The sequence below is a fragment of the Oryctolagus cuniculus genome, chromosome 9 (genome assembly GCF_964237555.1).
Source record: "Oryctolagus cuniculus chromosome 9, mOryCun1.1, whole genome shotgun sequence".
NCBI classification, from domain to species: Eukaryota; Metazoa; Chordata; class Mammalia; order Lagomorpha; family Leporidae; genus Oryctolagus; species Oryctolagus cuniculus.
In genome coordinates this window covers 23,677,006-23,702,640 of record NC_091440.1, presented here as the reverse complement: position 1 = coordinate 23,702,640, position 25,635 = coordinate 23,677,006, and the positions used below count along the sequence as shown (strand labels likewise).

At 39.1% G+C, this 25,635-nt stretch overlaps 1 long non-coding RNA gene across 1 annotated transcript in view; it reads left to right on the top strand.

Annotated features, from left to right (window-relative positions):
- Positions 1 to 25,635, top strand: part of LOC138843681 (uncharacterized) — a 222,065-nt gene that overhangs the window by 135,291 nt on the left and 61,139 nt on the right. The window contains exon 3 of the long non-coding RNA XR_011378610.1: positions 19,359 to 19,439. This is a non-coding gene — a long non-coding RNA (uncharacterized lncRNA). The remainder of the gene's footprint in view (positions 1 to 19,358; positions 19,440 to 25,635) is intronic.

Below are 25,635 nucleotides of genomic sequence, written 5' to 3'. Positions count from 1 at the left end.
AATGACAATTAGGGCACAGGTGTCATGGGGGAATGAACTCACATTATGAGAAGAGGGGAAGGAAGCACACATGGTGCATAAAGGGGCTTGACTAATTAGCAAGGCCACAGCAAAAAATGCATTGGACAGGTACAACAGATGGATCATCCAGTGTTTTTTCCCTATACAATGTTGATGCTTCTTCCCCTAGCCATGTCAGTGTTTCTTCCTGAGAACTCAGGAGAGATATATCTCCAGGGGTTCTGCCAGGAGGATTCTGGTCCTTGTAATATAAACAAGTCTATGGGCCCTTTCCCAGATCTAGGCAGGGTAGGGAGGGCTTGCTAGCTCGTAGGGGAGGAGAATGTACAGATTCAACATGAAGAGACATTGGCATTATCTTTAAAAAATACACTAGAAGTTGCCGCAGCTCAATAGGCTAATCCTCCACCTGTGGCGCTGGCACCCCAGATTCTCTCCTGGTTGCTCCTCTTTCAGTCCAGCTCTCTGCTGTGGTCCAGGAGTGCAGTGGAGGATGGCCCAGGTCCTTGGGCCCTGCACCCGCATGGGAGACCAGGAGAGGTATCTGGCTCCTTGCTTTGGATCGGCGCGGTGCGCCGGCCACAACACGCCAGCTGCAGTGGCCATTGGGGGGTGAACCAACAGAAAAGGAAGACCTTTCTCTCTGTCTCTCCCTCTCTCTCTCTCTCTCACTGTCCACTCTGCCTGTCAAAAAAAAAAAATACGCCAGAAGAAATATTGATGAGAGGTATGTAAAAATGTAGAGACGAAATGTGAGTGACTGGTATATGGGGGCTTGGAACCACATAAGGGAACCAGGTTAGAAGCTGGAGATAGCATAAAAACATCCTACCCCGAAGAGATAAAAGAGTGCTAAGATAAGTTTTTTTTAAATATATGTCCAACAACTGGGGGTGATTGCATCAAGCCTATGGCAAAGGTTAGGGCCAGGACTACAGCTGTAGATAATAACAGAGAGTGACAGTGCATTACAATATTAAGTATAAACAAAAGGTTAAAAAGGATATCTCTGTATAGGTGTGAAATCAGAGCGATCTCCTGGGAGCCAGGGAAGGCATAGTCGTAGAGATGAGTACCAACAGCTTTCCTATAGAATTATTTGGAGAAATCTGTGGAATTCAGGAATTGTCAGAGACATGAGACAGTTCATCTGGTATTACAGGGAGTCATGTCAAACTGAGAGTGGTGGGTCCACTGTTCTTGAATTTTTCTTTGCTAGCTCTGCCAAATATATTACTAGGGATGGCTGTAAAGGAGATTTGTTTTCATGCAAGAGAGAATTTCTTTGTGAGACAGAGTAGCAGTGCCAGATGCATCTCCATTATGTTAGGTTTTAGAATTTTAGGGTTTGTAGGAGGAGAGGAGGTAGCTAGTTAGAGAAGACTTTATTTTAGCGAGGACAGAATGGGGAGTGGTAAAAAGAGTGTATGGTCTGAGCTTTCCTGGACAGAGGCCTGGGGTGGGGGTGGGTCTGTTGATGTCAGGCCTCATTGCCTAAATATCTGAGCTTTGGTTAGGGAAATATTGTATCCTGATTCCCATAAAACACTAAAATCTAATTGATGTTTCATCCAAATGCTCTATCATGGACTCCAGATGATGATATAACCTACGTATTTTAAAATGGCTTCAGTCTATAATTTGAGCTCTCTAAGCTCTTCCTGGAGATCTTACCAAACAAATGAGGGATATCCTTAAAACTTTGAGGAAGTACACCTGCTAACCAGGTATACTGCTAGGCCACACTTGAGGATTTAACAGTCCATTCAGAAAATGTATATATTGGGATTCTGGGAATAAGGGTATACAGAAAAAGGAATCTTTCAAGTCTAGGCATGTGAGTGGTGCTTTCAGTTGTATGGATTAAGAAGCTACAGGGATTTGGTAAAGTAGCATGTAGTGGCATTCCAGCCTCATTTATGTCCTGGAAGTTCTGAACCATTGAATATTCACCAGTTGGCTTGAAAATTGCCTAAAGGGGGACTGTTTTTAAGGGGACTGACAAGAACCCAGGGTTCCATGTTCAAGAAATCTATTAAACAAAGTTTGTAGTCCCTACTGGGTTTCTGGTTTGAAAGGGTGTTGGCCTCACTGAGGAAACCTTCCCTTGCCATTTGGGAGGAAAATGACAGGGGGAGTCTGTGTAGTCCATCAGGTGTGTTCTGATCCAATACCAGAGGACCTACTCTATTTTGGATTTCAACAGGGTGTTAATCCAAGCAATGTCTTATCTCAATACTAATCAGCATCTTAAAAATTTAGGGGCAATGAACCTGAGACAAGAACCCTAGTAGGGTAGCAAAACCCTGCCAAATAAAAGCAATAGACAGTCTAGCATTAGGGGAAACTGATGGGACAGGAGGACATCTTTTATCTGGTAAACCAGAGACAAGGTAAATTATCAAAAGGGGGACTTGTCATCACCTCCTGTGAAAACACACCCCTCTCTGAGGATAAAGATCCCACAATGGAGTTCAGAACAGGGTAAATGGCCTCCATATAAGTCAGAACATTCATATTCTGCCCTGTGACATCCTCCAGGCACTGCACAGTTTGGCAGTAAGTCTAATCCTTCTTAACAAAGGATCCAGTGGTATCAGAGCTGTATAGTGTCAGTTCTAGGCCTACGCACCTGCAATACTAATTGGAGGTAGCAGACATGATTAGGTTAAGAGGAGCTAGTCCACAGTGATTCAGAACATAGTGAAGAAGGAAAGAAAGGCAAACAACTGAGACTTAAATTTAAGGGAAGAAAGAGTCAGTAGAAAGACTCACCCACTGATTTCTGGGAGGGCCTTTACCATATGGTTTGCTTGCCAACAATGTTGTCGAAGGCTGGGTCTAGGCTCTTGTGTTTGATGCAAGAGAGAATTCAAGGACAAAATGTTTAAAGTTTAGTGAAAGATATTTATTATTAGCAAAATAAAAGTACACACTCAAGAGTGAGTGTGGGCATGCTGCAGAGTGGGTAGCACAAAATTAATTTCAAAGTTATCTCTTTATATGATCTGGAGGAGTTGAATATTCATACTGGATGGTGTTTATTTAGGGGTTTAATTTAACATTCACAGAACGTGGTGTTTGGGGCAAGGTTTGAGTAGTACCTATTTTTTGCCTGTTTTGGAAGTCTCAACAGTGTCATAGCATCAGGGAAGTAGGAGTAGTAGTAGTAGCAGTAAAACTAGGAATCAGTGGAAGTTATGAATATGTTATTATAATTATCTATAGATCATCCTGGAATGTGGTTAGCAACATTGTTAGGAATATTCAGTTAGCAACATTGTTAGGAATATTCAGCTAGCATCAGTAGCAGTTTAACAGAAATACCAGGTTTCTGCAGCACAAATTGTTGTGGGGGGTATAGTAGTTGGGTGGAGTAAATGAGGTTAGGAAAGGCTAGTGACCTCAGCTCTGTCTTTGCTAGCTACTACCTTGCTGGTATCAGATGTAAAAACAAAACAAAACAAAACAAAGCAAACAAACAAACAAAAACAAAACAAAAACCACAAAAGCAGAAGAAAAAAGCAGGTTGGGTAGAGAAACACCAGCAATTCCTTGGGCACCTGGATTGCTACAGGCTGGATAGCAATTGTCTTATAAATAAAGGGATTAGATAACAGAAATGTGAAGGAAGCAACTTTGGAAAACAAAAGAGGACAGAGAATGACATTCTAGAAGGAAGATTAGGGTTGAAAAAGTTTCGAGTATTTACAAGATTGGAATTTGCTTTGTTTTTTTTTTTTTTTTGTTTGTTTGTTTTTGTTTTGTTTTGTTTTGACAGGCAGAGTGGACAGTGAGAGAGAGAGACAGAGAGAAAGGTCTTCCGTTGCTGTTGGTTCACCCTCCAATGGCCGCCGCGGCCAGTGTGCTGCAGCTGGCACACCGCGCTGATCGGATGGCAGGAGCCAGGTACTTATTCTGGTCTCCCATGGGGTGCAGGGCCCAAGCACTTGGGCCATCCTCCACTGCACTCTCTGGCCACAGCAGAGAGCTGGCCTGGAAAAGGGGCAACTGGGACAGAATCCAGTGCCTTGACCGGAACTAGAACCCGGTGTGCTGGCGCTGCAAGGCGGAGGATTAGCCTAGTGAGCTGCGGCGACAGCCAGAATTTGCTTTGTAATAATTGCCATTGAACTCAGCACATAGATTACTGGAAGTGATAGGTTTCAGCATGGCCAGGTTTAACATATGCTGGAAAAGATAATCTTTATATATGCCTATGTTTATAAACATATAGTAGGATTTGTGGTTTCCAGTTTATAAGCCAATTGACATATATTTGTGGATTAAATGGTTTCTTGCTATGATTGTCTCAGTGTATGCTGCAACTGTAATTTATAAATTACCATTTGGTAAGCAATCACAAAATATTTTGTAATTGATAGAGTTTTGAAATTTTGTCAACATAATTATGCTAAAATAATATATTGAGTTAGTATAATTTTTATTTCTCTAATTATTGCCAGGGTTGAAAATATGCAGCCTTTGGGCCATATAAATCTCACAAAATCATTTGGTCTGGCCCTGCCAGGCAATTATAGGAGGTACATGTGTTAGGGTCCAAACGCATCCGCCGCCCAAGGAATGACTCCAAGAGACACTCTCTCATGCAATCGGCAAGGGGTTTATTTTTCCAGCATGCTGGGGCTCTCTGAACATGCAAGAACAGAGTAGCCCCGAGAAGTCAAGGGCCAAGGTTTTTATAGGGTTTTTAGAGACATTTTACATCACAGTAAATCATCTCATTCGGTGGGAAATTCAAAGGACATCTCCTAGATTTGATTGGCACATCCAGTGGCGGGAACGGACCCACTAAGGTGGTTGGATGGCTCTTGGGGTTGATGCCCTTTGAATTGATTGGCTGAGGCATAGGGTCCAGGCCGTTGGGGTGTACGTGCCAGACTGCAGGGTCTCACACAAGGTCATACAAGATCACGAGAAGGTTTGTGGCTTATCTAGGAACTCAGGGACAGGGAACTGGTCTGGTGAGGCAAGATACAAGAAAGGGGTAGGGAGGGGCTCTGTGCAGCCCGGTGGGTGAGGCAAAGGCCACATAGCTTTGGTCCCTTATCTTTACAGCTACACCTGGAGCACCTAATTTCAGCTTTGGGGAAAAAAGTTTAGGGCTGTAATTTTAAACTTAATTTTTCACATGAAATTCAATAAAACTACAGTTGGTTAATTTTTAAGTTGTTAATTTTGTATGCTCTATGAATGATGTTTTATATATATAATAAAAATAACCTTTGCATAAAAAATGGTTCCCTACCCCTATAGAAGTTGAGCACATTTTCATGAGTATTGGAGCTATGTAGTGTTTTCACTAAAATATTTAACAATATATTTTGCTCATGTTATCTTTTCAATTGGTTTTCCTTTTACCAATTTTGAGTAAAACTTTGAAAATAAAATATTTTAAAGTATCTTCTCAATTTTTTGGTTTGTATTTTGAACACATGATATATATATATGTGTGTGTGTGTGTGTGTGTGTGTGTGTGTATATATATATCTGTTTTAAAGATTTATTTATTTATTTGACAGTCAGATTACACACAAAGAGAAGGAGAGGCAGATAGAGAGGGGTCTTCCATCTGCTGGTTCAGTTCCCAGTTGGTCCCAATGGCCGGAGCTGTGCCAATCCAAAGCCAGGAGCCACGAGCTTCCTCCAGGTCTTCCCATGTGGGTGCAGGGGCCCAAGGACTTGGGCCATCTTCTCCTGCTTTCCCAGGACATAACAGAGAGCTGGGTTGGAAGTGGAGCAGCCGGGACTCGAACTAGCACCCATGTGGGATGTCATTACTGAAGGCAGTGGCTTTACCAGCTATGTGACAGGGTCAACCCCACTTATTTTTAACAAAATTAAATTTCCAGTTTAAATGAGTTAATTTAACAATATTATTATAATGCTTGTATTATTTGTGTCAAAAAAGTAATTATAACCTAGAATGGCATATCCAGAAAATATAAGACCAAAGACACTCATTTCATACAAGACTTCATTAAAGGGTTTATAAAAAATGTACTTCAGCAAAAGCAAATATAAGTGTGAAAGCAAACAGAAATAGTGAACTAAAATTGCATATGGATATTAATTTTTATTGGATTAATTAATTAATTACTAAGTGACTTTTTAAAATTCTGACAATCTCTTTATTATTTATTCCATCAAAAATAGTATATCAAGTTATGAAGATCTTTGTGTGTTGTGAAAAATGACAGGTAGATTATCTAAATTAAAAGCTTCTCAACTTATTGTGGTTTTCAGGAGACTAAAGATCTCAATGTATCATATATTTTAGTAGTTGAAATATGAAAGCTAAAATCTGTAGTGGAATTGTTAGGTACCAAGTCAGAAATTGAGCCTATGTGTGTATGAGAAAGGCCTGAAGACCAGCACCTGCTGTGGAAGCTCCAGAAGCCCAGCATCTTGCACTTCAAAGTCCTGCTCAGACCCTGATAACCTCTCAGGGGGTCCCAGCCCTTCCCCCAGGGAAAGCTCCCAGGAGAATTCTTTCCTCAGGACCAAATGAGCTACCTGACCTGACAACATAGGGCAATAAAACCTTCTCAGAAACCCTAAGGGAAGCCCCCTACTCTGCCCAGGGGCCAGCTAATCTGGGGAGGAATTTGCTGATTTTCACACAATAAACCCTTTAGCCAGGACTCTCCATCCTTTGTCCTGGAGTAAGGGGGGAGGTGGGTAAACAGACTCCCTTAAAACCTAGGGAGTCCCAAGGGACTGAGGACACAGCTCTCTGTCTCTCCACTAAGCTGCCTGCCTGGTCTGCCCAGGTGTATTCTCTCCACTCAACCAGGTAACCTTGCTCTCCCCCAGTCTGAGTGAGTGGACTGGGTGCACTCTGTATCTGTCCCTTCCCTTCCATCCTGAGGGATGCCCTATCCCCAGTAAAGCCTTATCAATCTACTCTCTGTCTCACTACTGAATTCTTTCTTGCATGAAGACAAGAACCCCATAATCACTAAAGTACAGATACATTCTAAACTCATGAGGTGGGGGAAAGATAAATATGGAAAAAATCCACTTCCAGAAAAAGAAAACACAGGGAGATATAAAAAAGTACCATAATTAGGCAAAAATAGGAAATATAAAAATAGATAGCAAAAGCAAATCTAAGTTCTTTTTCTTAAAAAAAAGTCTCTATTTGAATTTTATAATTTAAAACTTAACCTTTCAGTTACTTCTTCTTGTCATTAATCTCGAAAAGAGAAATCACTGGAATGAATTCACAGGTGCGTCATTGGATAATTCGAATCATTATAATAAACCACCAGCTTCCCAGTATTCAGCAACTGCTTCTCATCCTCAGCAGAGCTCTCAAGAACTGAATGAGCATTAAACTGAGTAACAGCTACTCCTAGAATTGGTCCCTCAGGTTTAGGGTTGACTGAGCTTTAAATTGCCTGAGTTTTATTGACTATTCAATTCTCTCAGTCAATTGATAAATAAAACACTTTAGTCATCAGAGTTGTTAATCCACTTTCATGACACTTGCTTTTCTTGAACATTAGATTAGCTTGTTTTGTTTTCTGAATTTAGGATTCAGGTCAAATCAAAGGGGGTTTATGTCATTAAAATTGTCAGGCATGACTCCTCCTGGGAAATTTGAACATGTTTGAGTGATATACAGTGCTTTAAAAACAACAGAGAACAATAGGATTTATGACATCTTGCGGAAATATTTATTTCCTATGGAAGGTAATCATATAAAAAAGTATTTGACAGTTGCTGTTTCATAAATTCCAGTAATTAGTTAAACTTACTAAGACTGAACTATATTTTTCTAGTGATCACTAGCTAGGGTATCTATATCATATTTATACTTATGTGGATTTATGCTTATTCATTTGATGTTAATAGTTTAAGTGGATTTTTTAGGTCTCATTTGTTTGTATTTTCCTCCAATAGTTTAATATGGAAAAATCTTTAAAAAAAAACAAAAATTTAAAAATATAGATTGTTTTTCTTATGCTAATGCATACATATGATACTTTAATATGATAAAAGTAATATAAAACAGAATTTAAAAATATTGTGGAAAAGTTAATTAAAAGGTGGGTTAATTTTGGTTCAAAATACTTTGAAACCCATGCATATTTTTTATAACACCACATTTTTCCACAAACTTTTTGAAGATCCTTTGTATAGATTTCAAATTTTTCATCAAAATAAACATATTTCCATTTCTTTTTTTTTTCTTGAGAGAGAAAAGCAAGATTTATTTAAGTCAGAGGCCTTCTGCCAAATCGGCCAGGATGGGGGCTCCAAGATAGGCAAACCCCGAAGAAGCTTGTGGTAATGGAGTTTTTAAGCACAACTTTGGGAGGAAAAAAATGACACACAGCTAACAATCAGTTACAAGGTGGGGACAAAACGCATCAGAAGACCTGATTTGTAATCATTACCCTTTCTGGCTTGCTCATGATAAAACATAAGAGGCATGGGAGGAGTAGGCCAATCAACTTCTCTCTATTCTCATGGTAAAGCTAGCCTTGCTGAAGGCAACTTTTGGGGAGAAACATGCAGTGGGATTTGGCACCTTGATCTTGGTAAAGATAACTTTTAGGGGAAGCAGGCATTTTATACTCTCTAAGAGGGCCTCTACTTTTCCTCACTTTGCACTGGGACCAATCTAACTGCCTACTGGCCCATCTGACTCCACATAATCCCTCCCCTAGAGTATGGACCCTAACTTCTGCTAGGGTATGGGATAATGACCCACCACCCTGGCTTCTTCAAGCTGAGTAAGGACTGGCAGTCAAGGCAGGATTCCAGCAGTAGGTGGCCCCTCCAGGGAGATGCAATGCCAGCTTGAAGGAACATCGAGGCTTCCATTGAGGTTTCATGAGCATGGCCATCTGGAATTTAATGTCTGGAGAAAATGACTCTAACAAGCAGGTTAGATACACAGGGTCTAATAGGAGAGAGTTATTAGAGGACCTAAGAAATGTGCTGTCCAAAGCATGAAGTTTTCTCATTGACAGGCAAATAGAAACTTACAGGAAGAGCTTGATAATAATCAGGTGGGTGATTTTGATTCTATCAGTTAGTATTAGCAGACATTAGTCTTGTTTGTGTGATCCCTTTGACTCTTAGATCTATCAGTGTGACCAATTGTGAACTGAAATTGATCACTTGGACTAGTGAGATGGTATTGGTACATGCCACCTTGATGGGATTGTATTGGAATCCCCTGACACGTTTCTAACTGCACCATTTGGGGCAAGTCCGATTGAGCATGTCCCAAATTGTACATCTCTTCTCTCTCTTATTCCCACTCTTATATTTAACAGGGATCACTTTTTCAGTTAAAATTTAAACACCTAAGAATAACTATGTGTTAATTACAGAGTTCAACCAATAGTACTAGAACAAAACAAACAAAAAAATACTAAAATGGATAAAGTATTACATTGTACATCAACAATCAGGACAAGAGCTGATCAAGTCGCTGTTTCTCATAGTGTCCATTTCACTTTGACAGGTTTCCCCTTTGGTGCTCAGCTAGTTGTCGCCGATCAGGGAGAACATATATTTGTCCCTTTGGGACTGGCTTATTTCACTCAGCATAATGTTTTCCAAATTCCTACATCTTGTTGCAAATGACCAGATTTCATTGTTTTTGACTGCTGTGTAGTATTCTATAGAGTACATGTCCCATAATTTCTTTATCCAGTCTACTGTTGATAGGCATTTGGGTTGGTTCCAGGTCTTAGCTATTCTGAATTGAGCTGCAATAAACATTAGGGTGCAGACAGCTTTTTGTTTGCCAATTTAATTTCCTTTGGGTAAATTCCAAGGAGTGGGATGGCTGGTTTGAATGGTAGGGTTATATTCAGATTTCTGAGGACTCTCCAGACTGACTTCCATAGTGGCTTAACCAATTTGCATTCCCACCAACAGTGGGTTAGTGTCCCTTTTTCACCACATCCTCGAAGCATCTGTTGTTGGTAGATTTCTGAATGTGAGCCATTCTCACTGGGGTGAGGTGAAACCTCATTGTGGTTTTGATTTGCATTTCCCTGATTGCTAGTGATCTTGAACATTTTTTCATGTGCCTGTTGGCCATTTGCATTACCTCTTTTGAAAAATGTCTATTGAGGTCCTTGGCCCATCTCTTAAGTGGGTTGTTTGTTTTGATGTTGTGGAGTTTCTTGATTTCTTTGTAGATTCTGGTTATCAACCCTTTATCTGTTGCATAGTTTGCAAATATATTTTCCCATTCTGTTGGTTGCCTCTTCACTCTCCTGACTGTTTCTTTTGAAGTAAAGAAACTTCTCAATTTGATGCAATCCCAAATGTTAATTTTGGCTTTGACTGTCTGCGCCTCGAGGGTTTTTTCTAAGAAGTCTTTGCCGGTACCTATATCTTGCAGGGTTTCTCCAATGCTATCTAATAATTTGATGGTGTCAGGTCATAGATTTAAGTCTTTAATACATGTTGAGTGAATCTTTGTGTAAGGTGAAAGGTAGGGGTCTTGCTTCATGATTCTTCATGTGGAAATCCAATTTTCCCAGCACCATTTATTGAATAGACTTTCCTTACTCCAGGGATTGGTTCTGGATCCTTGATCAAATATAAGTTGGCTCTAGATGTTTGGGCTGATTTCTGGTGTTTCTATTCTGTTCCATTGGTCTATCCATCTGTTTCTGTACCAGTACCATGCTGTTTTGATTACAACTGCCCTGTAGTATGTCCTGAAATCTGGTATTGTGATGCCTCCAGCTTTGTTTTTGTTGTACAAGATTGCTTTTGCTATTCAAGGTCTCCTGCATCTCCATATGAATTTCAGCATGATTTTTTCCAGATCTGAGAAGAATGTCTTCGGTATTTTGATTGTTATTGCATTGAATCTGTAAATTGCTTTTGGGAGGATGGACATTTTGATGATTTTGATGATATTGATTCTTCCAATCCATGAGCATGGAAGATTTTTCCATTTTTTGGTATCCTCTTCTATTTCCTTCTTTAAGGTTTTGTAATTTTCATCGTGGAGATCTTTAACGTCCTTGGTTAAGTTTATTCCAAGGTATTTGATCGTTTTTGTAGCTATTATGAATGGAATTGATCTTAGGAGTTCTTCCTCAGCCGTGGCATTGCCTGTGTACACAAAGGCTGTTGATTTTTTGCATTGATTTTATATCCTGCTACTTTGCCAAACTCTTCCATGAGTTCCAATAGTCTCTCTCTTTCTCTCTTTTTTTTTTTTTTTTTTTTGACAGGCAGTGTGGATAGTGAGAGAGAAAGACAGAAAGAAAGGTCTTCCTTTTTTGCCATTGGTTCACCCTCCAATGCCAACCACGGCCGATGTGCTGCGGCAGGCGCACCGTACTGATCCGATGGCAGGAGCCAGGTGCTTCTCCTGGTCTCCCATGGGGTGCAGGGCACAAGCACTTGGGCCATCCTCCACTGCACTCCCAGGCCACAGCAGAGAGCTGGCCTGGAAGAGGGGCAATTGGGACCAAATCCGGCACCACAACCTGGACTACAACCTGGGGTGCCGGCTATGCTAGGTGGAGGATTAGCCTATTGAACCGCGGTGCCGGCCACCAATATCTCTTAGTAGAATTCTTTGGATCCCCTAAATAAAGAATCATATCATCTGCAAAGAGGGATAGTTTGACTTCTTCCTTCCCAGTTTGTATCCCTTTAATTCTTTTTCTTGCCTAATAGCTCTGGCTAAAACTTCCAGAACTATATTGAATAGCAGTGGTGAGACTGGGCATCCCTGTCTGGTACCAGATCTCAGTGGAAATGCTTCCAACTTTTTCCCATTCAATAGGATGTTGGCCATGGGTTTTTCATAGATTGCTTTGATTGTGTTGAGGAATTTTCCTTCCATACCCAGTTTGCTTAGAGTTTTCAACATGAAAGTGTGTTGTATTTTATCAAATGCTTTCTCGGCATCTATTGAGATAATCATATTGTTTTTCTTCTGCAGTCTGTTAATGTGGTGTATCACATTGATTGTCTTGCGCACATTAAACCATGCCTGCATACCAGGGATAAATCCCACTTAGTCTGGGTTGAGGATCTTTCTGATGTGTTGTTGCATTCGATTGGTGAGAATTTTATTGAGGATTTTTGCATCTATGTTCATCAGGGATATTGGTCTGTAATTCTCTTTCAATGCTGCATCTCTTTCCGGCTTAGGAATTAAGGTGATGCTGGCTTCATAGAAAGAATTTGGGATGATTCCCTCTTCTTCGATTGTTCTAAATAGTTTGAGAAGAATTGGAGTTAGTTCTTCTTTAAATGTCTGGTAGAATTCAGCAGTGAATCCATCTGGTCCTGGGCTTTTCTTTGTTGGGAGGGCCTTTATTACTCTTTCAATTTCTGTCTCAGTTATGGGTCTGTTCAGGTTTTCTATGTCTTCCTGGTTCAATTTAGGTAGGTTGCATGTGTCCAGGAATCTATCCATTTCTGATAGGTTTCCCTGTTTGCTGGCATACAAGCCCTTGTAGTAGTTTCTGATGATTCTTTTTATTTCTGTGGTGTCTGTTGTTACGTTTCCTTTTTCATCTCTGATTTTATTGATTTGGGTCTTTTCTCTTCTTTTTTTAGTTAGTTGGGCCAATGGGGTGTCAATTTTGTTTATTTTTTCAAAAAACCAGCTCCTCGTTTGGCTGATTTTTAGTAATGTTGTTTTGGATTCAATCCTGTTGATTTCTTCTCTGATTTTAATTATTTCTCTTCTCCTACTAGATTTTGGGTCTGGTTTGCTGCAGATTTTCTATATCCTTGAGATGAATTGAAAGCTCATTTATTTGGTGCCTTTCCAATTTCTTGATGTAGGCACCTATTGATATAAACTTTCCTCTTAACACTGCTTTTGCTGTATCCCATAAGTTTTGGTATGTTGTGCATACAGACTGAAAGTGAAAGGCTGGAAAAAGATATTCCATGCCAACAGAAATGAAAAAAAGTGGGCATAGCCATTTAATATCAGACAACATAAACTTTAACACAAAAACTGTTAAGATAGACAAAGAGGGGCACTATATAATGATTAAGGGATCAATTCAACAGGAAGATATAACAATTATCAATGTATATGCACCTAATTACAGGGCACCGGTTTATTTAAAAGATTTGTTAAGGGACTTAAAGGGAGACTTAAAATCTCCAATACAATAGTACTGGGGGACTTCAATACTCCACTCTCAGAAATAGACGGATCAAGAGGACAGAAGATCAACAAGGAGACAGTAGATTTAAATGACACTATAGCCCAAATGGATCTAACAGATATCTACAGAACTTTTCATCCTACACATAAAGCATTTACATTCTTCTCAGCAGTGCATGGAACCTTCTCTAGGATTGACCACATACTAGGCCATAAAGCAAGTCTCAGCAAATTCAAAAGAATTAGAATCATACCATGCAGCTTCTCAGAGCATAAAGGAATGAAGTTGGAAATTAGCAACTCAGGAATCCCTAGAGCATACGCAAACACATGGAGATTGAACAACATGCTCCTGAATGAACAATGGGTCATAGAAGAAATCAAAAGAGAAATCAAAAACTTCTGTATTTGGATGTTTCATTATGATGTGGTTTGCTGTACATATCTTTGGGCTTCTTCTTCTGATAATATAATGCATTTTTAATTTTAATTATTTTTAACAATTTATTTGAAAGGCAGAGTACACAAAGAGTGAGAGATCTGGTAGCTGCTGGTTCACTCCCCAAATGGCCACAATAGTCACGGCTGGTTCAGGTCAAATCCAGAAGCCAGGAGCTTCATCCAGGTCTCCAAATGGGTGCAGGACCCAAGTAATTGGTTCATCTTCTACTGCTTTTCCTGCTAATATGAATGTGCATTAAAAGAGAGCTTGATTGGAAGGGGAGCATCCGGAAGAAGAGCCAGCATCCATTTGGTATTCTAGCATTGTAGTCAGTAGTTTAACCTGGTATACCACAAAGCCAGCCATTTAATCCATTTTCAGACTCACTCAGCTACGTGAAGTTGTGTTTATCTTCAAATTTAGGAAAATTTTTCAGTTTTTAAAAAAGATTTATTTATTTGAAAGTGGAGACAGAGAGAGAGAGAGAATAAGAATCTTCCATTCTCTGGTTCACTTTCCAGTGGCCACAAAGGCCACTGTTGTGCCAGGCAGAATCCAGGGCCAAGAGGTTCATCTGGGTCTCCTACGTTGGTGAAATGTGTCCCAGCTTTTGGGCCATCTTCTGCTGCTTTTTCCAGGTCATTAGCAGGGGAGCTGGCATCACAGGTGGTGGCTATACCCGCTAAGCCACAATGCTGGCCCTAAATCTGGAAAATATTTTTAACCAATACTGCATGGAACATTTTTCAGTCTTGCTGTTTTTCCTCTTCCTCTTTGGGAATAAATATGATAAAGCTTTTTGATATTTTGTTATTTCCTCAAAGATGCCATAAGCTCTGCTTATTAGGTTGTTTATAAATCTATTTTTAATTTGTCTTTTCCAGATAGGGTTATTCTATCCGTTGTCAAGCACCATGACTTTATCTTTGTTACCTCCACTCTATTATTAAGACCATGTAGTGAGATTTTTAAAATACTTATTGTTGTTATTTTTGAGTTCCATAATTTTCAGAGAGCTTCTAAATATTTAAATCATGTTATTTATGCTCAGATAGTTACAAATTCAAATTCACTTATAGACAAAAGAGTGAAAATGCTACAAATAAATCTTATGTGCCTTTTCCTCAAGTTCTACAATGTTTAAACTTTGAAAAACCATGTTACATTATCAGATCCAAGATACTAAATTTGGTCAGAGTTGAGATATATACATTTTCATTTCCACAATTGTCCTAAGATTACCCTTTTTATGTATAGCTACTTTTTTCTTACCCTCTCACAAACTCCTTAAATCTTTGCAATTACTAGACTTTTCTATGTTTTATAATTTTGTGATTTTCATTTCTCATTTTTTCATCAAGTATGTGATCTTATGGAATTAGCTTTTACACACAGCATAATTTCCTAGATATCTACTGTGTCTTCATATCATTGGTTCATGGTCCTTGTATAGATTAATGTTTGGTTTTTTAATCTTACTTGTTAAAGATTTATTTATTTAAAAAGGGGGGGGGAGTGGGAGGGAGGGAGAAAGGGGAACAGATGATATATACAGAGAGACAGAGAGATTTTCCACTTGCTGGTTCAGTACACAATGGCCCCAATCACAATAGACAGGTTTGGGGCATGAAAAAGCCAGGAGCCAGGATATCCATCTGGGGCTTCCACATGGATAGCAAGGACTCTTGGACTTGGGCTATCTTCTGCTGCTTACCTAGGAGCATTAAGCAGGGAGCTGGATTGGAAGCTGAGCAACAAGGACTTAAACCAGCACTGTGATATGGGATGCTGGTGTCTCAAGTAACAGTTTAACCACTGCGTCACAATGCTGGCTTTAATATTTGTTTTTCTTTTTCAACTGCTGAGAAGTACTACATGTTGTGTATGTACCAGGATATGCTTAATAATTTGGCCATTGAAAGACATCTGGAATGTATTTCATTTTTTGGCAGCTGTGAATAAAGCTGCTATAAACATTTTTATGTGATTTTTGTAAATATAAGTCTCTATTTCTCTGGGATAAGTGCCCAGGAAAGCAAATACTGTGATGTATGGAAGAAGTGTGTCTAGTTTCCTGGGAAGCTGCCAAAATGTTTTCCAGATTATCAAACCAGTTTAATATTACATCAGTTATCTATAAATGATCCTCTGTTCCTGTTCAGTATTTTATGTTATCACTATTATGCTATTCGGATTAGCATATTGTGATATTTTATAATAATTGCATTTCAGTTATCTGAAATTCTAATGACACGGAACATTTTTATGTGTTCGTGTGTGTGTGTGTGTGTGCATTCTCTTTGCTATAATGTCTCTTTTGCATATATTCTCTAGATTCTTTTATATTTTTGAGAGTAGAAGAAGTGAGTTTTATTTAATTAAGAACAAAAAAAAAAAAAAAAAACCTCCAAACAGTATGATTGGAGGGATTTGTAGAAAAAGAGACCAAGCCTCTGGGTCTCCCAGTCTAGGGGTGTTTGTATGTTCTTAACATGTTATCTCAAAGGAACAAAGGTAGTAGTTGTACATTAGCTGCTGTGAAGGCTGGGGGCAGTCTTAATGGACCCCTTTCTAGCTTGTTTTATGTAAGCCTAGATCTTGCCATCATGATAAGTATCTGTTACAAGAGGCTTCCACCCTGTTCTGTTTGTAGTTGGGATGGCGCTGTGGAATGGCGTTTGGCCTACATTTCGTCCTGAGCTCCCTCATTCCCCTTCTCTACTTAAGGAAACCCTGGCTGCTGACAGGGGTGAGGGGGACACCTGCTCTGGATGCTTCGAGCTGAGCAGGGGCTCAGTAGGGACCAACAGTTGAGACAGGGTTCCAGCAGGAGGTGGCCTCTCAGGGGGACCAGGTGCCAGATTGCAGAAATTTACCCCTATTGACTGTTGAGTTTTGAGAGTTGTCCACATACTTCTTTTCATGAGAAATACTGTTGAGGTTCATCCATTTATCTCTTAAGGGAGCCAGCTGTTTGCTACATGGATTTTGCTTGTTTGTTGCTTTTTATGAATTTTTGCTCTTTTCATTGTTTTGTTTTACTTCAGTTTGCTGTGGATTAATTGTGTTCTTATTTTTCTAGTTTATAGAGGAGAAAGTGTAAGAATTTTCTTTTAATATGCTTTTCTAATACTTGTAGTGCTATAAATTTCTTTCTCAACATTGTGTCATTTGCATGCAACAAGTGTAGCGTGCTTTTCATTTCTCTTCACTCGGTTCAATATTTTGGGTTGTTTATCAATGATATTTTCTCTGTAACTTTTGGCTTATTTAAATTTAAGTGTGTCCTACCTATTTGATCTATTGATTGTTCAGTTGATATTTCTGTTTCTCATTATAGATTTTTATGTCTCTTATCAGTTCTATTGTTTTTCCTTTTCATTTAAAAAAACATTTATTTAATTTTAAAGGCAGAGTGATAGAGACAGATAGAAAGAGAAAAATCTTCCACCCTCCAGTTTACTCTCTAAATAGCCACAATGGTTGAGGCCTGTCCAAGCTGAAGACAGCTGCTTGGAACTCTGTCTCTTTCTCTCATTTGGATGGCTGGTACTCAAGCACTTAGGTCATTTCTGCTGCCTTCCAAGACACATTAGCAGGAAGCTGGTTCAGAGTGAAGTATCTGGGATTCTAACTGGTACTCCAGTGTAGGATGCCAGCATCACAAATGACAGCTTAACCTACTGCACCACAATAGCAGCAGTTCCTTTACATTTTTGTACCTTTATTGTTAGGTACATGCAAGTTAGTATTGCCATGCCTTATCATTTATTGAAAATTATATCACTATTTTATATCCCTCTCTTTACCTGGTAATATTCTTTTCTCTTATTCTCCCTACTGTGATATCAATAAAGACATATTCCTGCTTTTACCTGATTAATGTATATAATATAACTGGTCATCTTTTTACTTTCAATCTTCCCGTTCTTGTGTATTTCAAGGCCATTCATTGGCAACAGCATGTACTTGGGTCCTTTTTGTTAATTTATTCTTCTCGTCTGAATTTTAATGTTATGATTATTTATGTTTTGCAATGTTAATGATATAAGGGTTCAAATTTGCCATTTTAAAAAAACGTTTTAGATATTTATTTATTGAAAAGACAGAGTGAGGGGCAGACAGAAAGATCTTCTATCAGTGGGTTGAATCTCCAAATGGCTGCAAAATCCAAGTCTGGGCCAGACCTAAGTCAACATCAAGAAACTCCATCCTGCGTTCCTACATGGGTGACAGGGGGCCATCATTTGCTGTATTTCCAGTCACTTTTAGCAAGAAGACAGATTGGAAGCTGAAAAGCAAGAACTCGAACTGGCACTTTGATAAGGGATGCCATTATCACAAGTGGCCTCTTAACCTGACACACAATAATGCCATCTCATTCCAATTTAAATTTTGACTTACCCTTTTTTTTTTTTTTTTTTTTTTTTTGGACAGGCAGATTGGACAGTGAGAGAGAGAGAGAGAGAGCGAGAAAGGTCTTCCTTTACCATTGGTTCACCCTCCAATGACCACCGCGGCCAGCGCGCTGCAGCCGGCGCATCGCGCTGATCCAAAGCCAGGAGCCAGGTGCTTCTCCTGGTCTCCCATGGGGTGCAGGGCCCAAGAACCTGGGCCATCCTCCACTGCACTCCAGGGCCACAGCAGAGAGCTGGCCTGGAAGAGGGGCAACCAGGACAGAATCCGGCGCCCCAACCGGGACTAGAACCCGGTGTGCTGGTGCCGCAAGGCGGAGGATTAGCCTAGTGAGTCGTGGCGCTGGCCCTAAATTTTGAGTTACCTTTGATTTCACTGATCTACATTTCTGTTTTTATTTTCTTGCATTTTTCTCTTTAGTCAGAACATTTTACAAATATTTTATTTCTAGGTTTTTAACTGTATCTTTTTAAAAGCACAATCTGTGGGACTTGCTTTTGACCTCAAGAAGGATTTCTTATGTGAAATCTATTGCGGTTTTAATTTATTTCCCATATTTGAGGGATTTCCTTTATTATTTATCTGAATGTTTTAAAGATTGCTATTTCCTTCTTTTGAATTATTATGGCACAATGTTAATTCTTTGTTATATTCCAATGGAGTCTTGAAGCTCTGTTATTTTTATTCTATTTATTTAACTTTTAATACAGGAGGAACACTCATGAGTTCCCCTTCCCTGCCAAATTTTTAAGTGCAAAGTATCATATTGTTAACCATATACACAATATTGTACAGCAGATCTCTAGAACATATTCTGCTGCTTACAATTGGAACGTTGTCAGTAGAATTGCTACACCTCATTCCATTCATAGTTAAAATCTGTTTGCTCCTTGTTGTTCAGATTTGAGCATTTTTATTGTTCAATCTTCAGTTTCACTGATTTTTCTATCCTCCGTATAATGGAGGAGCTCAGCTCCTGGAAAATCAGATTCAGATTCATTGAGGCCAAAGAACAACGTTAGAGCATTCTCTATATTTTCTGGAGCAGGTGAAAGTACACAGGGAATACATCTGCTTTGCTCATGGTGGTTGTTGAGCTACAAAGAGGTCCAAACCCAGTTGTTCCCCCAATCTCTTATACAAGCTTACAGACAATAGTGGCACAATGCCAAGCAGTTATGTAACAGAGTTTCAGCAATTATAGGTCATAGTACTTCTGGGTCTGCCAGTTGTCATGATAGCCATAGAACCCGATTAAATTTGTTTTTTCCATTACTGAACCCTTTCAGGATTTCTTGTCTCACAATTTAGGCATGTGTTATCTTCCAGGAGAGTCTCCATGTGAAGAGTGTGCAAGACGTGTGTAACAGCATCCAGAGGGCACAACAATATGAGCGATAGCAACAAACTGTAAGTAAGCATGGAGCACCAAATAGAATAAGTAAGGCTCATTCTATTGGTTATTCTATTGATTAGTTATCCAAAGGTTACAAAAGCCCATAAGGCACCCAAAATTTGGACCCATTCCATGTTGTTTTATGCATTTTGACATGTGTGGAAAGCAATTTTCTTGTCTCTATAAAAAAAAAACTGTTCAAATAATTCCACACAAAATATCCCAACCTGAGCTGGATTTTATTATACTTCTCCACAACTAATGTCTTTATAGGCGCTCAGGTGTTGCCCCATAATGGGTCAGAGTAACTCCATTTTTCCAACTAAGTCCGGTTTTGGTCAGTGGCTGCAGTTGTCTTCTAAGGCATTCCAGCTGCAAAGCTGACAGTCAACTCAGTGCACGTCCAGCATGCTGACTGGCTCGCCACTGTTGAGAATGAGTTCATCTAGTCCATTAGGGTGTTTGTAGCCACATGGCTGTAACTGTCTGTCTGGGTCAAAGGTCCAGTAAAATTTGTGTACATCTTTCAAAGGGTGACGTTAGACAGTTAAGCCTGGTGGATACAGCTGCTTTGTAATCTACAAGAGAGTCACAGGTTGACATATATATAATGGAATAAAAGGACTCTTTTTGGAATTTTGCTGAATTTGCACAGAAAATTGAGCTGGCGGTTCCCCTGGCCCCAGCAGTGGGGCAAGTGGTATGAATCCAGGGGAGCGTGCAGGCATGGCAGTGCTATGGACCTTACTGAGTGGAGATACCTGGTTGAGGCACAGTAGCTGACATATCAATACAGAGCTCCATTTCCTGCACAGGCTTGAGTCTGAGTATACCGGTATAACACTGAATGTTTTACCTCTAGGGTGGGGAGCTGTGCTAGCTTGTTTCTGATATTGAATGTAGCTCAGAAGGTGGCAACTTGTCCTTCCAGGGCATGAATGAGATTTTCCTCCATCTTCTGATCCTCTCTCAGCTCCTCAAAGTCACAATGCAGCCCCTGTTCTTGGGTCTTCACTTGTAATCTAGCAGTATTTTCTGTCTACAAGGTAGTTAAAAACACCTACCTCATGGCTCCAGCTGCTATCCAGCTGCATCCAGGTTTCTCCAAGGGCAGTCAATGCCTTCTCTACACTAGTAGGCAAACCAGTGCACTTTGATCCACTTGTGGGGAGTCTGTGTACTTAGGCAGACAAGGCAATAGCAACCTAGTACCACACTCTCAGGACTGGCCATCCCTGAGTCCTACATTGCAGTGGGGCAGAAGGCTCCATCCTGGCCTGAGACAAAACCTTCTGGCTAAACTAACTGTTGCAGAAGAACTCTGCTCCAGGAAAATCAAATTGAAATTGAAACAATCCAAAGCACAGCTTCAAACCATTTTGTAAGTTTATACCTCTTTGTATTTGCAGTGGCAGAGGAGAGTACACAGAAAACAAATTGTTTGCTCATGGCCAAAGAGCTGCAAAGAGGTCCACTCCTAACTGTGTTCTCAGTTCCTTATATAGGCTTACACAAAATGGTGACACATACCCAAGCAGTTACATAACAGTTGCATCAGCTCCAGGTTGTAGCAGTTGGGGATCTTCCAGTTGTCATGACAGCAAGGGAGCCTGATTAATTTTACTTTGCTGACACTTCCATTATCCTGTTGTGCCTTCTATTAAAATGTTTAATGTCAGTCAAAGTATTTTCCAGCTGTGAAATTTCCTTGAGATTCCTTATGTTTTATATTTCTTGGCTGAGATTCTACTTTTTCATTTATTTCAAGAATGCTCATTGGAGCAGATTAATGATGGCTACCTTAAAGTTTGCTTCAGATGATTATAACATTCTGTCATCTCTCAAATATCTTTTTTTATTCAAATTGAAATCTTTCTGGTTATTGGTATATTGCAATTTTTCATTTAAACATGCACATTTTGTATATTATGTAGTAAGACTAAATGTTAAGTTTTCTGTTTAGTTTTTTATGACATGATTTCATCATTTAAGCTACCTATTAGATCTAGAAGTTCAGTTTATCTATGGAATCTCCATTGACATGTGCATGGGTATGTGTGTGTATGTGTGTGGAGTAGGAGTGTACTTTATTACTGTGGGCCAACTTCTGGTTCCCTAGTAGGCCTCCTGTTATACATCTCTGAAGATAGGGATAGAAGTACCTACTAATTGCCCTCCACTTTCAATGCAACATTACTAGCCCAAGGGTATCCTTGATATCACTGTGTGGTGGAAAACATTTAGTTTTTCCACTAAGCCTCTACTAATATATTAGAACTAGTAAAGTAAGTGGTGGCTAAGTCCTGCTATATGCCTCATGTAGTCTCCAATAACACTACAGCATTAAAAAGCTCCTGACATTTTCTTTATTTTCATTTTTGCAAGTATAAATTACCTCCTTTTTAATTTGTATATTTATAATACTTGTGTAAATATTTTCCTTTATATAAATACATATTTCTATTCTACACATGATTTTCTGTTTCTGATCTTTGGTATCAGGAAGGTGAGAATTTTCTTAGCATGTACAAATCATGCAAAGTTATATTCACACTCACATGGCAATATGTAAAAATTACATTTGGTCAGTTCTAAGATGGTGGAATGGAGAGGGAGCTTACTACTTTAGTCCAGGAGAAGATAGTTTTTAAAAAGGGGAGAGTGTGTAGTCTCAGGGAAGAGTTAGGAAGAAAACAGCAGAGGAAACTCTACTGAAATTAGAGGGACATGGTGGACCTATGTGGAGGGCATGGAGACTCACAATTCAGGAATCCAGCAGCTGAGAGCCTATGCAGAGAAGTGAGGCCAAACTGCAGCAGCCCAAGCCACTGGTGAAAAAGCTACAGGAAGAGTCCAGGGAACCTGATTTGGAGCCCCATGGGGGATGGTGTACCTGCCAAACTAGAGGAGAAAAAAAAAAAAAAGGACAGGACTCAGATACATTTTTCTTTCCCCTATCAATTTACAACAGTGTCCTATAACAAGCCAATAGAGCAGGCACCTTTTTGGGCGTATGTAGCAGCTGCACCAGCTCGTGTCCATGCTACTCGGCCAATTGATGGAGGCTCCTGACTATGGTGGGGAGAACTAACAGGGGGCTAGGAGCTTGTGACTGTGTGAGGCTTCTGTACTGGAGCAGTGAAAAAAACTGAGGGTGTGTGGGAGGACTCACGGTGTGGCTGGGACTTTGGGCAGTCACAGTGGAAAACTACACACATTCAGTGCTTCCTGGTTAGCTGGTGAGAAACATTGCTGGGAAATCTGAACTTACACTGAGGACTGCATAGATCCTTTGTGTGATCCTTGGAACAGTGCAGACAAATATTATACCCATTGGGGCTAGCGCTCAGGCACTGGTCTCCTTTGAGGAGAGGAGCTCAGCTGAGCAGAAAATTTTCCTTCTGTTTAAAAAAGAGAGAGAGAAGATTTACCATGCTAAACCTGGGTATTTTACCTTAGGCATGCCCTTCACCCCGGAGAACTGAACAGAGCTCCCTAGCCACACCCACTACAAGCCTCTAGATATTCACTTAAAGGATAGATTCCATTTATTTACAAAGTCATAGTACAAAGATAAAAGCTGCCACAGCAAAAAAAAAAAAAAAAAAAAAAAAGGAAAAGAAAAAAAAAAAAAGGATAGCCCATGAGTATCTCCACAAATGCTGAACAAATGCACCAATTCAAGAAACAAGAATAAGGAGGATAACACAATGCTCTCAAAAGAACAAAACAATTCAATAATAGATTGTGGAGATGATGAGATGGAAGAAAGGCAAGAAATGGAATTCAAAAAATTGATCATCGATTATATATAAGTAATCAGAAGCAAATGCACAAAATACTGAACTCCATACAGAATATGAAAGAAAATTTCTCCCATGAAATTGAAATCTTAAAGAAAAATAAAAATGAAATGAAAAATTCAATGTAACAAATAAAAAAAATGCAGTGGAGAGCCTTAACAGAATCAGTGAAGCAGAAAAAAAGAGAAAGGATTATAAGGAATTTTAGTGAAATAACAACAGAAATCTTCCCTAATCTGGAGAAAGAAATGGACACCCAAGTGCAGGAAGCACATAGTACTCCTAATAGACATGATCAGAAAAGACCTTTGCCATGACACATTGCAATCAAAGTCATCACAGTAAAACATAAAGAGAAGATTCTAAATTGTTGCACCAGAGAAATTCCAGATTACTTTCAGAGGATCTCCAATTAGACTCACAGTGGACTTCTCATCAGAAAACCCACAGGCTAGGAGAGAATGGTGAGATATAGTACAAGTCTTAAGAGAAAAAAAACTCTCAATTGAGAATATTATACCCTGCAAAGCTCTCATTTATGAATGAATGTGAAATAAAGACCTTCCATAACAAACAGAAATTAAAAGAATTTGTCACCACCTGTCTAGCCCTACAAAAGATGCTTAAGGATGTGTTGCACACAGAAACACAGAAACATAGTAATCACTATGAAAGAAGGTAAAGAAAGAAAATCTCTCAGTAAAAGTTCAAAGGAAATTCAAAGTAAAAAACAAGACTATTTTTGGAAAAATGGCAGGGCAAAATGGTTACTTATCAATAGTCACCTTGAGTGTAAATGACCTCAACTTTCGAGTTAAGAGACACAGACTGGCTGAATGCGTTAAAAAAAAAACAAAATCCATCTATTGGCTGCCAACAAGAAACATCTCACTAACAAAGATGCACACAGATTGAAAGTGAAAGGATAGAAAAAGTTATTCCATGCCAACAGAAAGGAACAGCTGGTGTAGCCACTTTAACATAAAAATTGTTAAAAGAGACAAAGAAGGGCACTGTGTAATGATTAAATGATCAATTCAACAAGAAGATATAACTATTATATAAATGTATATTCACCTAATTACAGGGCACATGGCTATTTAAAAGAAATGTTAAGAGATTTAAAGGGAAACTTTGACTCCAATACAATAGTAATGGGGATTTCAATACTCTAATTTCAGCAATGATAGATCAACCAGACAGAAAATAAGCAAGAAAACAGTAGATTTAATTGACATTATAGACCAAATGGACCTAACAGATATCCACAGAACTATTCACCCTATAGTTGCAGAATATACATCCTCTCAGAAGTGCATGGAACTTCCTCTAGGATTGCCCTCATTCCGGGCCATAAAGCAAATCTCAGCAAATTCAAAAAATAGAAATCATATCATCTTCCCAGACCACAATGCATTGAAGCTGGAAATCAGCAACTCAGGAATCTCTAGAACATATGCAAACACTTGGAGACTGACAACATGCTTTCACTGTCTAACTCTGCCTGTCAAAAAAAAAAAAAAAAAAAAAAAAGTAAAAACGTGAAACATGCTCCTGAATGAACAGTGGGTCATAGAAGAAATTGAAAGAGAAATCAAAAAATTTCTGCAAGTGAAGACAACAACACAACACATCAAAATTCATGGGTACAGAAAAGGCAGTGCTGAGGAAAGTTTATAGCAATAGGTCCATACATCAAGAAATTCGAAAGGCACCAAATAAATAAGCTGTCAGTGCATCTCAAGGATCTAGAAAAACAACAGCAAGCCAAACCCCAAAAATAGTAGGATAAAAGAAATAATTAAAATCAGAGAAGAAATCAACAGAATTGAATCCAAAAAAAAAAAAAAAAAACACACACACACACACAAAAAAAAACACAATACAAAAGATCAGCCAAAAGAAGAGCTGGTATTTGAAAAAATTAACAAAATTGAAACACCATTGGCCCAACTACCAAAAAAAGGAGAGAGAAAACCCAAATCAGTAAAATCAGAGATGAAAAAGGAAATTTAACAACATACACCACAGAAATTTAAAGAATCATTAAAAATTACTACAAAGAGCTGTATGCCAACAAACTGAGAAACCTAGAAGTATTGGATAGATTCCTGGATGATACAACTTACATAACTTGAGCCAATGAAGACATGGAAACCTAAACAGATCCATATCAAAGACAGAAATTAAATCAGTAATAAAGGCCCTCCCAACAAAGAAAAGCCCAGACTGGATGGCTTCAATGCTCAATTCTACCAGACATTTAAAAAACAACTATCTCCAGTTCTTCTCAAGTTATTCAAAACAATTGAAAGGTAGGGCATCCTCCCAAATTCTTTCTATGAACCAGCATCATCTTAATTACTAAACCTGTTGAAGATGCAGCAGAAAAAGAGAACTACAGACA